General features: G+C 38.6%; 1 pseudogene; it reads left to right on the top strand.

Moving 5' to 3' along the window:
* The first annotated feature begins 8,953 nt into the window (after positions 1–8,953).
* LOC141500271 (ras-related protein Rab-1B pseudogene) lies at positions 8,954–9,886 on the top strand (annotated as a pseudogene).
* The last annotated feature ends 4,064 nt before the right edge of the window (positions 9,887–13,950 follow it).

Raw genomic sequence — 13,950 nt, 5'->3', positions numbered from 1 at the left:
ACCAGATGCCCACCTAGACAGGTAGAGAAAAAGGAAAGAGTAAGGCTCTGGACCCTTTTCTTCTTTGCTTTTTTGCAAGGCAATGGGGTTAAGTGATTTGCCCAAGATCACACAGCTAGGTAATTAGTGTCTGAGGTCAGATTTGAACTCAGGTCCTCCTGATCCTAGGTAGTGCCCTATCCACTACGCCACCTAACTGCCCCTGACCCCTTTTTCTATAATGAGGTCTGTAAAAGACCAACTCTCAATTTCCACAAAATAAGTGACCAGGACTCTGGAAGAGAAGAGGTTGCTTGGGCCTGCTGGATATGATAGGCTGGGACAAGAGCTGTGTAATTGATGTTAGAGCTAGAAGTTACTTTCAAGATCATATGCCCAACTTTTCATTTCACAGAGGAGGCATCTGAGGCACTCATAAAGAAAATGATTTTCCAGGGTCCTGGGCATATATTAGGACCTTATTAAGCTCTTATTTGATTCAGTGATAGAGCTAGGATTAGAACTATGTATTAGTCATCAACAAACATTGATTGTATATTGATTAGACTAGAACCAGAATCCTTTATTTCTTAGTGAGTAATTACTGGCTAGTCTATTCAAATGGATGTATTTAATAAATACTAGTTTCAAAACCTTGTTGTAAAGCATCGTTTGACCATATTGATTAATTAAAAGACCATGGATTTTTTTATTAGCCCTAGAAAGGATCTCAAATGTCATTTAGGCCAACCCTTTCATTGTAAAAATGAGGAAACCAAGGTCTGTAGCATAAGCTATAGTCACAAAGGTAGTAATAGTCAGAATTTGAACCCAGGCTTTCTGATGGCAAACTCAGGGTTCTTGCCACTGTAGTATATTGTCTTAACTATACCCTCTATGTTCAGTAAGAGGAAAATGAGTCAATAAATCATGAGATGTTAATGGAATGGAATGGCAGTAAACGGGTGACTGACGGATATGAAAAATATAAAGAAACATGGAAAGGATTTTATCCAAAATAGCATACCCAGAACATGGAGTAAATACTCATTTCAAATACAAAATGTCCCCCAAAATCCCAATGCAGTTCTAAGCTATTGTTTTAAATTACACTCGGATTTTTGGGACATTATTTATGAGAGCATGCACAAGTTGAAAAAGGAGACAAAGATTTCTTGATGGAGATCTAGTAGAAGAGATGGACAAATTATGGCATTTTATGTGTTGAAATGAATTAATTGAAATGTGGAAGCTATGAGCAAACGTTTTAGTCACATTAATATTTAATATTGATATTAAAAGATTAAAAACAACAAAACCACAAAGATACCCTGCTCAATTTAATGCCTGATCTCTTCTGTTCTGTGACAACTGCAGGAAGGAATATCTCTCAGCAGTTAGTCTCTTTCCATATCTCAGATAAACATCTAAAAGTTTGGACCTTTTATTTAGAGACAATGGGGAGACATGCTGGTATGGTGGGAAAAAAATCCTAAATCTAGAGTTGGATGACACTGGTTTGAAACTAACCTCTCCTTTTGACTTCTTTGGAGACCATGGACCCATCACTGCAATCTCTGGGTCTCAGTTTCCTCCTCTATAAATGAGGGTTGAGACTAGATCCATATCATTTAACTAAGGATACCCTGTGAACAGATCTTAGGGTTCTGTAAACTTGGATGAGAAAAAAAATGACATCTTTATTTTTGCTTACCTTTGGTTTCCTTTGCAATCCTCTACATTTTATTGTGGCATTGACAACATTATTTTGGGAAGGAGTCCACAGGCTTGCCCAGAATGTGACAGGGGAATCCAAGGCCCAAAAAAGACTGAGAAGCCTCAGTCCAGATGATCTCTACGGCTCTTTCTAATTTGAAATCCTATGATTGTCAAAAGAGTTTGGAAGTATAAGTCAGTATAATTGAAGTTTAATTCAATTTTCTTCCTCTAAATCGAGCTCATCTCCTTCGTAGAGCTGAGAGAGAGAGAAATGCTGTATTACTGGTTCTGGTTGTGGGCTGAAGTTAGAACTGAAGCATCTTCATTATTCCATATGTCTCTGCCTAATCCATAAGACAGAATTTGCCTTTATTAGGGCTAAACAATACCATAAATGAACTTGGATGCTTGTGAATGTTGATGGCAAAATTCAACTGCCAAGGACTCATTTTGCGAATTTCAATTTAGAAACAAATCATTTAAGCTGTATAAACTCTGAAACAATTTATAACTACTCAGAAGATAAATCAAAGACTGCTTTCATAAAGAAAAAAATAGGTGATTATTGAATTAGCTGAAATAAGAGGATCTTTGAGAGGAAAAATGGTAATTGCTTCTTCAGAGAAGGCAGGAATTATAGTCCATGACTTAGTAGAGTCTATATGGAGCATGTTATTAATCTCAGGTTAAAAATAATTTTGGTAATATAATAATCAATCTCAATAATATAACCAAATAAATAACAGTATTAAACCTTTGGAGGGATATTCGTGAAGTGCTTAGCATAGTGTTGGGCGCTTAGTAGGTGCTCTGGAAATGCTCATCCCCCCCCCCCGCCCCCACTTTCCCTTCTCTGTAAGGAAGCAATAATAATAGGGATGTGAATAGACCTGTGATTTCATTAGCATAAGACCTTCTGGATGAGGGAACATTGTACCATCCTTAACGTAGTACAGGTCAGCACCTTCTCTACAATTATATATGATTTGAGACAGTTGTCTAGGACACGAAGATATGTGTACATATGACTTGCCCATCATTACTCAGACAATCAGAAGCAAGACTTGAACCCAGTTCTTCCTAGCACTGATGCCAGCTCTTTAGCGAACAATATGGTAGCTCATATTATTATTTTTAATGAATAAATTACAAAAACCTATGAATAATAATGTGTTTCTATAACAGTTTTAAGACTTGCAAAGCATTTTGAATCTAATATTTCATTTTATCTTCACTATGACCTTGTGAGATAGGTGCTTTTGTATCCTTTGCCCATTCTGTTGTTAAAGAAGCTGAGATTCAAGGAGGTAAAGTGATCTGCCCCAGGCCACACAGTCATTATGTATCAGGAGCTGGATTTGAATCCTGGTCTTTCTCATTCTGAGTCCATTACTCTATGTAGTATACCACACTTTCTTTCTGGGAATAATCAGATTCAATTTTGGCACTTTTTTATTTAAATTTATATAATACTGAATAATTTAAACTTAATTTTATCTAGGTGGGTAGGGACAGAAGGGAGCAAACATGTATCTAGGACATAAAGGACTGTGTGATTGTGTTTACAAGTTGATGAATCGATGAGCAAAATGAGGTCAGTTAGCAGTGGAGCTAATGCAACATTGTAGACAATTCACTTTGGGGGCATTCAAAGGATTTTAAAAAATAGGACTGAATATTTTCTTTCTCTAAACTGAAATCATACCAGGATAAGAGAAAGAATAGTGGATGACTGAAGGACCCTTTTATTTTGGACACATTTCTCCACATCAGAGAGTTTCTTATTTTTGAATCTACGTCCCACTGGAAATACAAAGAAGGCAGATTTATGCTATGAGAGCTTAGATGCAGAAGAATCCCAGAGAGAATAAAATATTCACTTACAACTACCACCAATAATAGTTGACAGAGATAACTCATTATGGTTTGCAAAGTGCCTCATATATTATCTCTTTTGATCCTCACAAGGCCCCTGAGGTATAGGTTCTAGTTATCACTATTTTATAGATGAGGAAATTGAGGATGAGAATGGTTGAGTGCCGCATCTAGGGTCACAATTCAATTTACTGCTATATCATTCTCTTTTTGGAAAAGTTTTGATCAACTTTTCTTTTGCATCTTAGGGTGCATTAACTTGTCGAGTATCATGTGATCTCTCTGTGAAACACTCCAAGTTGAATGGCAGGTTATCAGGAAAAAAAGTCAAGAAGGGAGGGCACAGCAGGAGAAAGGGTGACTAGGTATGACTCTCACTGGATGGAGCACAGATTCCAGGATGAACAGCTGAGCCCCCTGGGTTTTTGGGAGGTCGTTCTTTCTTAGCTTTCAGAAGAATTCTAATCAGAAAGGTTTTCTCACTTGGTGGATCATAGCAGATAGGGAGAGAGCAGAACTATTTGAGATCCAGGTGAATTCTAAGAAAGTGAGGCTCCTCTTGACTGTACCCTTTAGAGTTGCCACTCCCTTTGTGTGACACCCCCATATGTTTTGAGGACCAGCACTGACAGTTAGTGTTTGAAGGAAAGAGGACTCCCAAATTGACATTTCATTGCAAAATTGTAATAATAGTTAATTTTAACAATATAGTATTTTAAGTTTTTCAAAGCTGCAAAAAAAGTTTTGCACTTGATCTTCACAACAGTCCTGAAGGGTAGGTGCTATTAACATTTTCACTTTGCAGATAAGAGACTGAAATTTAAGCAGGTTGAATGACACAGTTAGTAAACATTTGAGGAAAGACTCAAACTCAGGTCTTAGTGACTCCAAGACCACCACTCTATCCACTTTGCCAATCAGCTATCCATGTTAGCTTTTACAAGTTTATTTCATAGCCACAGTGGATCATTTTGCGTTTATTTGGTTTATATATGTTGAGATATTCACTAATCACCTTTCTGTCCCTCTGAAAACCCTGATTCTTTTCTATCTATGAGCTTTTTGACTTTTCTCTAAAATTGTTTCTTGCTTTGGGAATTTCAAGGCCCCAGGAACTCATTTTATTGTTCTGGGAATTGCTAGGTTCTCAGGCTTTTGATCTTAGTTATTTCTCTTTCTTCATGATAGCAAAATTTACTTCCCTCTCTGCATGTACCTGACTATGAATGATTTGTCCTTATTTGTTACCTTCAGTGAAACTCAGGGAACAAAAATGTAATTGTCTGTCAAGGGGTTACACCAGGCTGAGCCTGGGGGAGGAAAAGAAATGAAGAATGCCTGGAAATCTTAGCTTTCGTTGGACTCATATGGTGATGGTATAGAATAAAAAAATAGCTTTTTGAAAATACTCAGTACTTTTCCAACTTGGGGAAAAAACCTCATTCTGTCAAAAAAAGGGCTAAGAGTGTACTCCTTCCTGTCTTGATGACAATTAGCCTAGTTAATTCTTTTAACAGGTCTAGGTAATGCCATCAGCTGCAACTGAACTCTTTTACAATATATTTTCATTCACTTATGAATATAGCACAGCTCTGAATTTATTCCTCATACTCGACACCTGCACTGATAGTTGAGAATCAGTGAACCAGTTCAGACCAGTGAATTCCTAACTGTCTGAGGCAGAGCTATGACTAGGTTGGGGCAATTGAAGCTTTGTTGCAGGGCAATGAAAATTAAAAGGCTCCTGACAGCACTTTCAGCCAGTTCAGCAGTGTAGAACTAGCTGAGTTTAGCACCTAAGTAGCAAGAAAGAATTATTATTTAAAACACTAAGCTATCAGATGGTGACTCCCTCCCCCACACCTCAGATCAGCTAGGACCAGCCTTGACCTCCTCCCCTTCTTTTCATGGCAACCTATCTCATGGTGTCTGAGAATATTCACCATCCTCTTTACTCATCAGGTGACTTGAGGAAGTTTAACTCTGTATACTCAAACTGTGGGTTTGGCTTCAACAGATTTGGTCTCAGGCGTCTCAGAGCCATGCTCTTAGTACTCAGGATGTTAACAAAGGCTCACAGTATGCCTGTGTGTCCCTTGAGACACCTCTTTCTCCTAATCACTGCTTCCCAAACAATATGAAGGTAGGTTATATGTCTCCTATCATTAGCATTATATCGAAATGAAAGTAAATTTGGAAACCCCTAGCTGTCTGGTGTTGGGTAACTGAAGCACCTGACTGACATGCAAACAGCAGATGAATTTGGGATCCCTGATTTGCCAGTTTTCTGTAATCTAGCCTTCAGGGAAAAGAAATTGTGCAGTGGATCAGAGCTCTGGTCTTCGAGTCAGGAGGATGGGAGTTCAAATCCAGCCTCAGACTTGACACTAACTAGTTGTGTGTGACCTTGGACAAGTCACTTAACCCTAAATGCCTCACATCCAGGATCATCTCCAGTTGTCCCGATTCCTGTCTGGCTCCTGGACCCAGATGGCTCTAGAGGAGAAAGTGAGGCTGGTGACTTAGTCCAACCCTCCCTTACTCAAATCCAATTCATGGGCTTGTCATGGCACCATCTCCCTGATATCAAACATCATCATCAACTAGCTGACAATATGTAAGTAATGGCCTTTCTGAGCCTCAGTTTCCTCACTTATAAAATGGAGGTCATTTTACTTGTAATACAAGGTTGTTATGAGGAGGAAAGAAACTAGTTCAAGTGCTACACAATTGTGAATGGTCCTTATCTCCGGTAGCAGTGCGATGTAGTGGGGCCAGACTTGGAGTTAAGGTCTGGGTTGAAATAATGCCCTTAGCCCTCAATAGTGGTTTGACCATGGTCAAGTCCCTTAAACTCTTTGAACCTTAGTTTCTTCATCTTTAAAATGGGCACAATACTTCTTATAATACATGCTTGACAAGGTAGTCATAGGGGCTAAAATAAGATAAAGTGCATCAAAGCACTGTAAAAACTTTAAATGGCTATTCAAATGTCAGTTATTATTACCCAAGGTTCTATGATAAGTGACAGAGTCAGGAGCATGAGCCAGGTTTCCTCTCCATCATGTCACCTCCCATATACGTGGTTAATTCAATGAGATCACACATGAATTCTGTCATGATGTGCTTGTGTCTTGGATTAATATGAAATCACTGTTGATAGCTGAATAGTAGGTTTAAACTGATGAAGTAGCATAACTGTTATTCCCATCTCTTACATGGGACCATGCTGGCTGCCCAGTGAGTCAGTCTCCCTTTGTATTATTTCTTTGAATGTAGAAGAGGCTACAGGCCATTCATTTCATATTGCATCTTCTTTTAGGTCAGTGATCCACACTAGACTGGTGCTTTAAACACAGCAAAGTTTTAATAGCATTTAACAGAAGCACTAGATTTCTATGAGGTTTTTAGATTTGTGAACAAAGCATTAGATTCCATTGATCAAAATGTGTCTGTAAAAGGGTCCTTTTGGATAGAAGTTCTCAACATCTTGAAGCTTTGGCAGCACATTTTGCTGTATTATGGCCATGCCTCTGTAGGCAGTTGCTAAATGATTGTTGAGATATGGGTGTCTGTTCCAATATGATGGTCCCAATGGAAATGATCAAATCTCATGTGTTATTTGGATTAGCTGAATTGTTATTTACAATAGGAGAGACACTGTGGAGTACTCATATAATTCGTTTTTGTGTGTTTCATTTTATTGCACTTCATAGATATTTCATTTTTTTAGAAGAAATTGAAGGCTTGTAATAACCCTGCCTTGAGCAAGTCTGTTGGCACCATTTTTTCTGACAGTATGTGTTCATATTTTGTCTCTATGTCACAGTTTGATAGTTCTTACAATATTTTAAACTTTTCATTGACATCAAATCTGTTGTTATCTGTGATCAGTGCTCTTTGATATTACTATTATTTTGGGGCATGATGAACCACCTCCATATAAAATGGCACACTTAATTGATAAACACACAATTGTTGTGCTTTCTGATTTGCTCCACTGACCAGCCAATCCCACCTCCCTCTCCTTAGGCCTCACTAGTTCTAATGAGATATGATATTTCAAGTAGGCCAATTGATAAAGCTATAATGGTTTCTAAGTGTTGAGTGAAAGAAGAGTCAATCCATAAGACAAACTTCATTGTTATCTTAATTTAAGAAATTGCCATGTATTGGTAGATATTAATTGGTGACTTTGCGTAGGGTAAAGAATGGGTGTGGGCAGAGGGTGGAATTGTCCAGAAGCAAGAGTTTTAGTTCTTAGCCTTTCCCCTCTGGGGCATTCTTCAAGTGGGCGTCCCCCTTTTGGGATTCTCCAAGTGAGATCTTCTAGAGTCTTCTAGCAAGTGGATTTCTCAGGGGAAATTAGAAGAGGCCAATTCTATTTTAACTCCTGCTAAAGGAAAACTTGAGAGGATCTGGCATTCTCCATCATGTTTCTATCTCCAGCTTGCTACTCTAGAGATTTAAAAACTTGCCCCTTGGGGGAAGATCCAGGACTCTCTCTTGGTTGAGCTGAGTAAACTCATTCCTAATGGGAGAACTCCTTCACTCTATTGTCTGGCATACCTTCTCTGATGTCTGTTTTGTTGTTGAATCGGATAAATGGGTTTCTTTGCTATTTTCTTCTTTTTTTTTTTTTTTTTAGGTTTTTGCAAGGCAAACAGGGTTAAGTGGCTTGCCCAAGGCCACACTGCTAGTTAATTATTAAGTGTCTGAGACCAGATTTGAACCCAGGTACTCCTGACTCCAGGGCCGGTGCTTTATCCACTACGCCACCTAGCTGCCTCTTCTTTGTTATTTTCTTTGTGTGTTCATTGTGGAATTGGTATTAGGTGGGAATCTTGGGGGTCCTCCCCAAAATGACCAAGTGCTCAAAAGTTGGTTGCAACTGTATTCTATTTCCTAGAGAAACAAGATTCAAGGGAGTAGAGATAAATACTTCTGGCCCAGTAGCCCTTAGCCTTTGAGCAGAGCAGAATAGTGTTCTTGTGCCCCAACCTCCTGATTTCTGGCTTGGCAGGACTGAAAGTCTTCCTGGAAATGTACTTTGCACCTGCCTTTGAGTTGCATAATGATATTTTCCTTGACACAGCTGGACCTCTCTACACAAACTGGGGACCCCTTACTTTCACTTTTTCATTATATAGAGTCCTAATTCTGCAGTCTCTCTGAGCCTCAGTTTCTCTGTCTGTGCCATCAATTTGGATTGGATCTTAAGACCCTTTTCAGGTCCAGATCCGGGATCTTTGGAGCTCTGAGTTGAGAAGAATTCTTTATTGTTGCGCAAGATTCGATTCTTATTGCTTTAAGCTCCTTGGAGACTGGAACATTCCAAAGGCACATTTGCCTCTAACAACTGCTGAGGAGTGGAGCCTGGGAGACCAGAGCCGGGACGCTATTGCCATGGAAGAGAAAATGTCTGAATCCAGCCTGTGTAAATCGATTGAATCCGAGCCTGAGTTCGTGTGCCCGAAATTCCAGGAATGTTATGCCGTGGCCCCTGTGTACGATTACCTGTTTAAGCTGCTGCTGATCGGGGATTCGGGGGTGGGCAAGTCTTGCCTACTGCTGCGCTTCACTGAGCAAAGCTACAAGGATGGTTATGCTAGCACCGTCGGGGTGGACTTCAGGATCCGCACCATCCAACTGGACCAAGACATCATCAAGCTCCAGATCTGGGACACAGCTGGCCAAGAGCGCTTCCGAACCATCACCTCAGGCTACTACCACGGGGCCCATGGCATCTTCCTGGTCTACGATGTTAGTAGCATGCAGTCCTACCTTAGCGTCAAACAGTGGCTTAAGGAGGTGGAGGACAACGTCGGCGACGACCCCATCAAGATTCTGGTGGGAAACAAGAGTGATCTCCTCACCCAGAAAAAGGTGGATTCAGCCATGGCCAAGAAGTTTGCCGATTCAAAGGGTATCACCTTCCTAGAGACCAGTGCCAAGGACGCCACTAACGTCGATGAAGTCTTCATGACCATGGCCCAGGAAATCAAGCAATACAGAAGAATCCATCCCAGTGTCAATGAGAAACGCTCTACCATCAAGCTTAAACGCACTCATAACAAGAAGCACCATGGGGCTTGTTGTTAAGAGGGGCACCCCACCTAGGGATTTCTTTGGGACCTTCTCAATCATCTAGTAAGATCCTAAGGCCCCTCAAATCCATACTGCCCCCACTCTATCACCCACGACATTCAGGACACTCCCCCCCACCCACCACCACCCACCACCCACCCCCACCCCCCACCCCCACCCCCACCCCCACCCCCCACCCCCAGTTGAACCATTCACTTAGCCTTGAACTGAATGTTGTTTACTCAATAAATTACCATACTTGTTGAGCAAAATGTTGTCCCAGTGTGTTCTGTGAATTACCAGACTCTTTAGCAACTTTTACACTAATTAAAAATAAGGATTGTAATGGGGGGGGGGGGGGCTACGTAGGGAAGTGTTTGCCATTTGCAGACATTTTAGGAGTTATCATAAATCTAGAGGCAGGAGGAGCCTCAGGAGTAATTGAAAACCAGAAGGGTCAAACACACAGCCTTGGAGAGGGCCCTTTAAGGAAGACCAGAGCCAGATTAAAATGGCATTAGGAAATTGTGAATATTGTAAACAAAAATACAATAGAATATAGATCTAATGCTAATAGGTCATTTTCTAAGTCAACATGCAGACATTTCTGTGTGACACCACCAACCTCTCATTTTCCAGCTGAAGGAACAAGAATAGGTAAGGGAATCATACACCTACTTAATAGCAGCTAGGATTTGAACCCAGATCCCCTGATGCTTATTTTAGGACTTTCTGCCACACCTCACTGCAAAAAATTTCCCTATTAAAATGTACTGATGATAGCACCCACAACTAAACTGTCAAACTGCATTCTATTTTAGTGTCCTAGTAAAATCTTCTTTTGACAACTAAACAACATATGATATGTCTCATTGTTCACTTTCAAGTTTTTTTAGAAAGATTTTATTTATTTTGAGTTTTACAATTTTTCCCCTAATCTTCCTTCCCTCCCCCCACCCCCCCCAGAATGCAATTTGCCAGTCTATACATGGTTTCCATGCTATACATTGATCCAAATTGAATGTAATGAGAAAGAAATCATATCCTTAAGGAAGAAACATAAACTATAAGAGATAGTAAGATCAGACAATAAGATATCAGCCCCCCCCCCCCCAATTGAAGGTAATAGTTTTGGGCCTTTGTTTAAACTCCAAAGTTCTTTCTCTGGATACAGATGGTATTCTCCATCACAGATAGCCCCAAATTGTTCCTGATTATTGCACTGATGGATTAAATTTTTTTTGACAATGTTTACCAGAGATTATCTCTGCTAATATCTTCCTCTGATGCCTCATCTTGGAATATGAGTTACCATGGGTTCTTAAAGGCTACACCAGTGGAAGAAAACCTCTCAGTAAGTCCTTTGGTTCTCTTTTTTTTTAGTATGGTCTTACTCTTTGTGACCCTATTTGGGGTTTTCTTCCTTCTCCAAATCATCTTACAGATGAACAAACTGAGGCAAACAGGGAAAAGTGACTTGCTCAGGTTCACATAACTGGTAAGTTTCTGAGACTGGATTTCAACTCAGATCTTACTGACTCCATTCCTGCCACTCTATTCACTGTGCCATCTACCCATTCCAGCAAATCCTAACTTTGAGTGTGAGCCAAGTGATAGACCATGAACCTATTCATGCCCAGTTATGTGAAGAAATGCTCACTGTGTTACAGCATGACTGAAACTTTTAATACAGTTGATGGATATTTCTTTATTAAAATCATTTATTTTCATCCATATGCATATGTATATTTTTAACTTACAAAATTTCCTTCTACTCTCCCTTCCAACCCCCCTCCCTGTAGTGGTGAACAGTGAGGATAGCATTGTACATACATATTTTTGATAAATATATTTACAGATTAGTTATTTTGGGGTGAGGAATTAGGATTAAGACAAAGAAATACATAACAGATATTTTTTATAAAGTTTTCATCAGATTCTGCAAGGTTAGTTTGTTTTCTTTTATTTTGCTTTTCTTCTTCTGAATGGGGATAACATTATTCATAACCAATCTAATACAATTGTCCTAACTCACTGGGCTCCTCAAAGGAGTTGCTTCCATCAAGTTTGTTCATCTCACTGTGATGTTAATGTGTACATTGTTCTCTTGGTTGTAACCCCTTCACTCAGTGATAAATATTTCTTAAAAATTTAAAATAACAAAATGGAAATTGAAATCCTTCCTTGCAAAAAGACTCAAAATTAGCATGCCTTAAATTAAAACTCCCAAAGAATAACACTTCTGGTATTTACAAAATTAGAGACAAAAGATACCTTAGACAACTCCAAAGACACAAATATGGTCCAAAAGTTGTTAAGATATAGAAAACTTATGACCAAGAACACTAATTAAATCAATATAAAGACATCAAATAAAATATCAGTGAAGAGGTTGCAGCAATATTTTGGGGGAATGAGGTTGCAAGACAATGGGATTAAGTGACTTGCCCAAGGCCACACAGCTAGGTAATTGTTAACTATCTGAATTCATATTTGAATTCAGGTCCTCCGGACTCCAGGGCAAGTGCTCTATCCCTTACACCACTTAGCTGTCCCCTATAGCAATATATTTTTAAAATAATGTACTATAAATAGACTGAATTTGTACCAACAATGCAAAAATGGTATAAGATTATCAAAATTATTAGTGTTATACATGTATTAATAGGAAAGAATTTAAAAAACTGATATTGTCATTAAGTTTTTTCAAAATCATTACTTTATCTAAAAATTTCTAAAATGCATGGGACTAAAAGGACTTTCCTTAATACGACCAAAACCATTTATTTAAAATCAACTCATACTATTATTTTTCAAAGAATAACATTAAAAGATTTCCCAAGAATAACAAAGATGAGGAGTGGCTAGGTGGTGCAGTGGATAGAGCACCAGCCCTGGAGTCAGGAGTACCTCAGTTCAAATCCGACCTCAGACACTTAATTACCCAGCTGTGTGGCCTTGGGCAAGCCACTTAACCCCATTTGCCTTGCAAAAATCCTAAAAAAAAAGAATATCAAAGATGACATATAAAGAACCTACTGTCTCATTTATTACCCCCCCCCAACAAAAGAATAAACAGATGCAAAAGGAGGCAATATTACCTCCTTGTGGAAAATGTGATGATTTGTTTAAAGAATGCTAGAGAATCAATAGAAAAAAAAACCCCAAAAAGTAGTTTCCATAGAGGAACAGGATATAAAATAAATCTGCAAAGCAGAATTGTGGGATATGGCTCAAAAATTCCCTTATAAAATATAACAAATTATATTAAATATCCAGTTCTTAACCTTGTTAGGACACATGAAGGGCTTAGATGAATAGAGATAGGAAATGATTTTCACAGAAATAAATGAATACACAAGCAATTGGATCAGAATTTGTAATTGTTTTTTTTTTCAACCATCTTATACCATATATTACAACACAATCTAAGTGAATTAAACAGTTTAAACAAAAGACTAAATAAAACAACAATGTTTTAAAATGACAGTGATTTGAAAGATTGTATCTTTCACAGCTGGGGAGAAGAGAAAGATCTTAACCACCTATAAAACAAAAAAAGTTAAAAGGAAAGCTGGAGTATTTTGATTATGAAATAAGGATTGGTCCTGTAATTTTACTGCTTTAGGGAACTCCGAGAAGGAGTAATTCTTTCTATCAATTCAGGTTACCACCTACTCTGCAACTTAGAGAGTCGTTTAAGCTGGAGGTGTCTAACACCCAGCTGCTGGCACATGTGATCTACAACACTTTCAAGGGTGACCTGAATCAGATTCAAATGTAATTGGTAAATTAATTTAAAAAATAAAAATGCATTATAACAGATAGTATTACATTTGGAAACCAAGCTAATATGTAGGCTGCAGAGATCTTTCTGTATGTTTCAGTACCAGAACAGCTTCCTCCAGTTAAGCTTTTATTTTATTTTATGTTTGGTTTTTGCAAAGCAATGGAGTAAAGTGACTTAATTGAGCTCATACTGCTAGTAAATTTAAGTGTCTGAGACTGAATTTGAACTCAGCTCCTCCTGACCCCAAGGCCAGTGCTCTATTCACTTCGCTCCCTAGTATCCTCCCATCTGGTCTTTACTATTTGAAGTTTGACATCCACTGTCATAGAGCTTTACGAGGTTATGTGATTTATCCAGGATCACTCTACCGACAGATAAGTAAATAGATATGGAATATGTATAAGCATACATATATAAACGTAACATAAACAATATATTAAATATATAAATAAGAGATTTTCAAAAAGACGCTGTGCTCAATATTAACAACAAAAAGACTC

Source organism: Macrotis lagotis, chromosome X, assembly GCF_037893015.1.
Source record: "Macrotis lagotis isolate mMagLag1 chromosome X, bilby.v1.9.chrom.fasta, whole genome shotgun sequence".
Classification (NCBI taxonomy): domain Eukaryota; kingdom Metazoa; phylum Chordata; class Mammalia; order Peramelemorphia; family Peramelidae; genus Macrotis; species Macrotis lagotis.
This window is presented reverse-complemented; position numbering and strand designations above follow the sequence as displayed.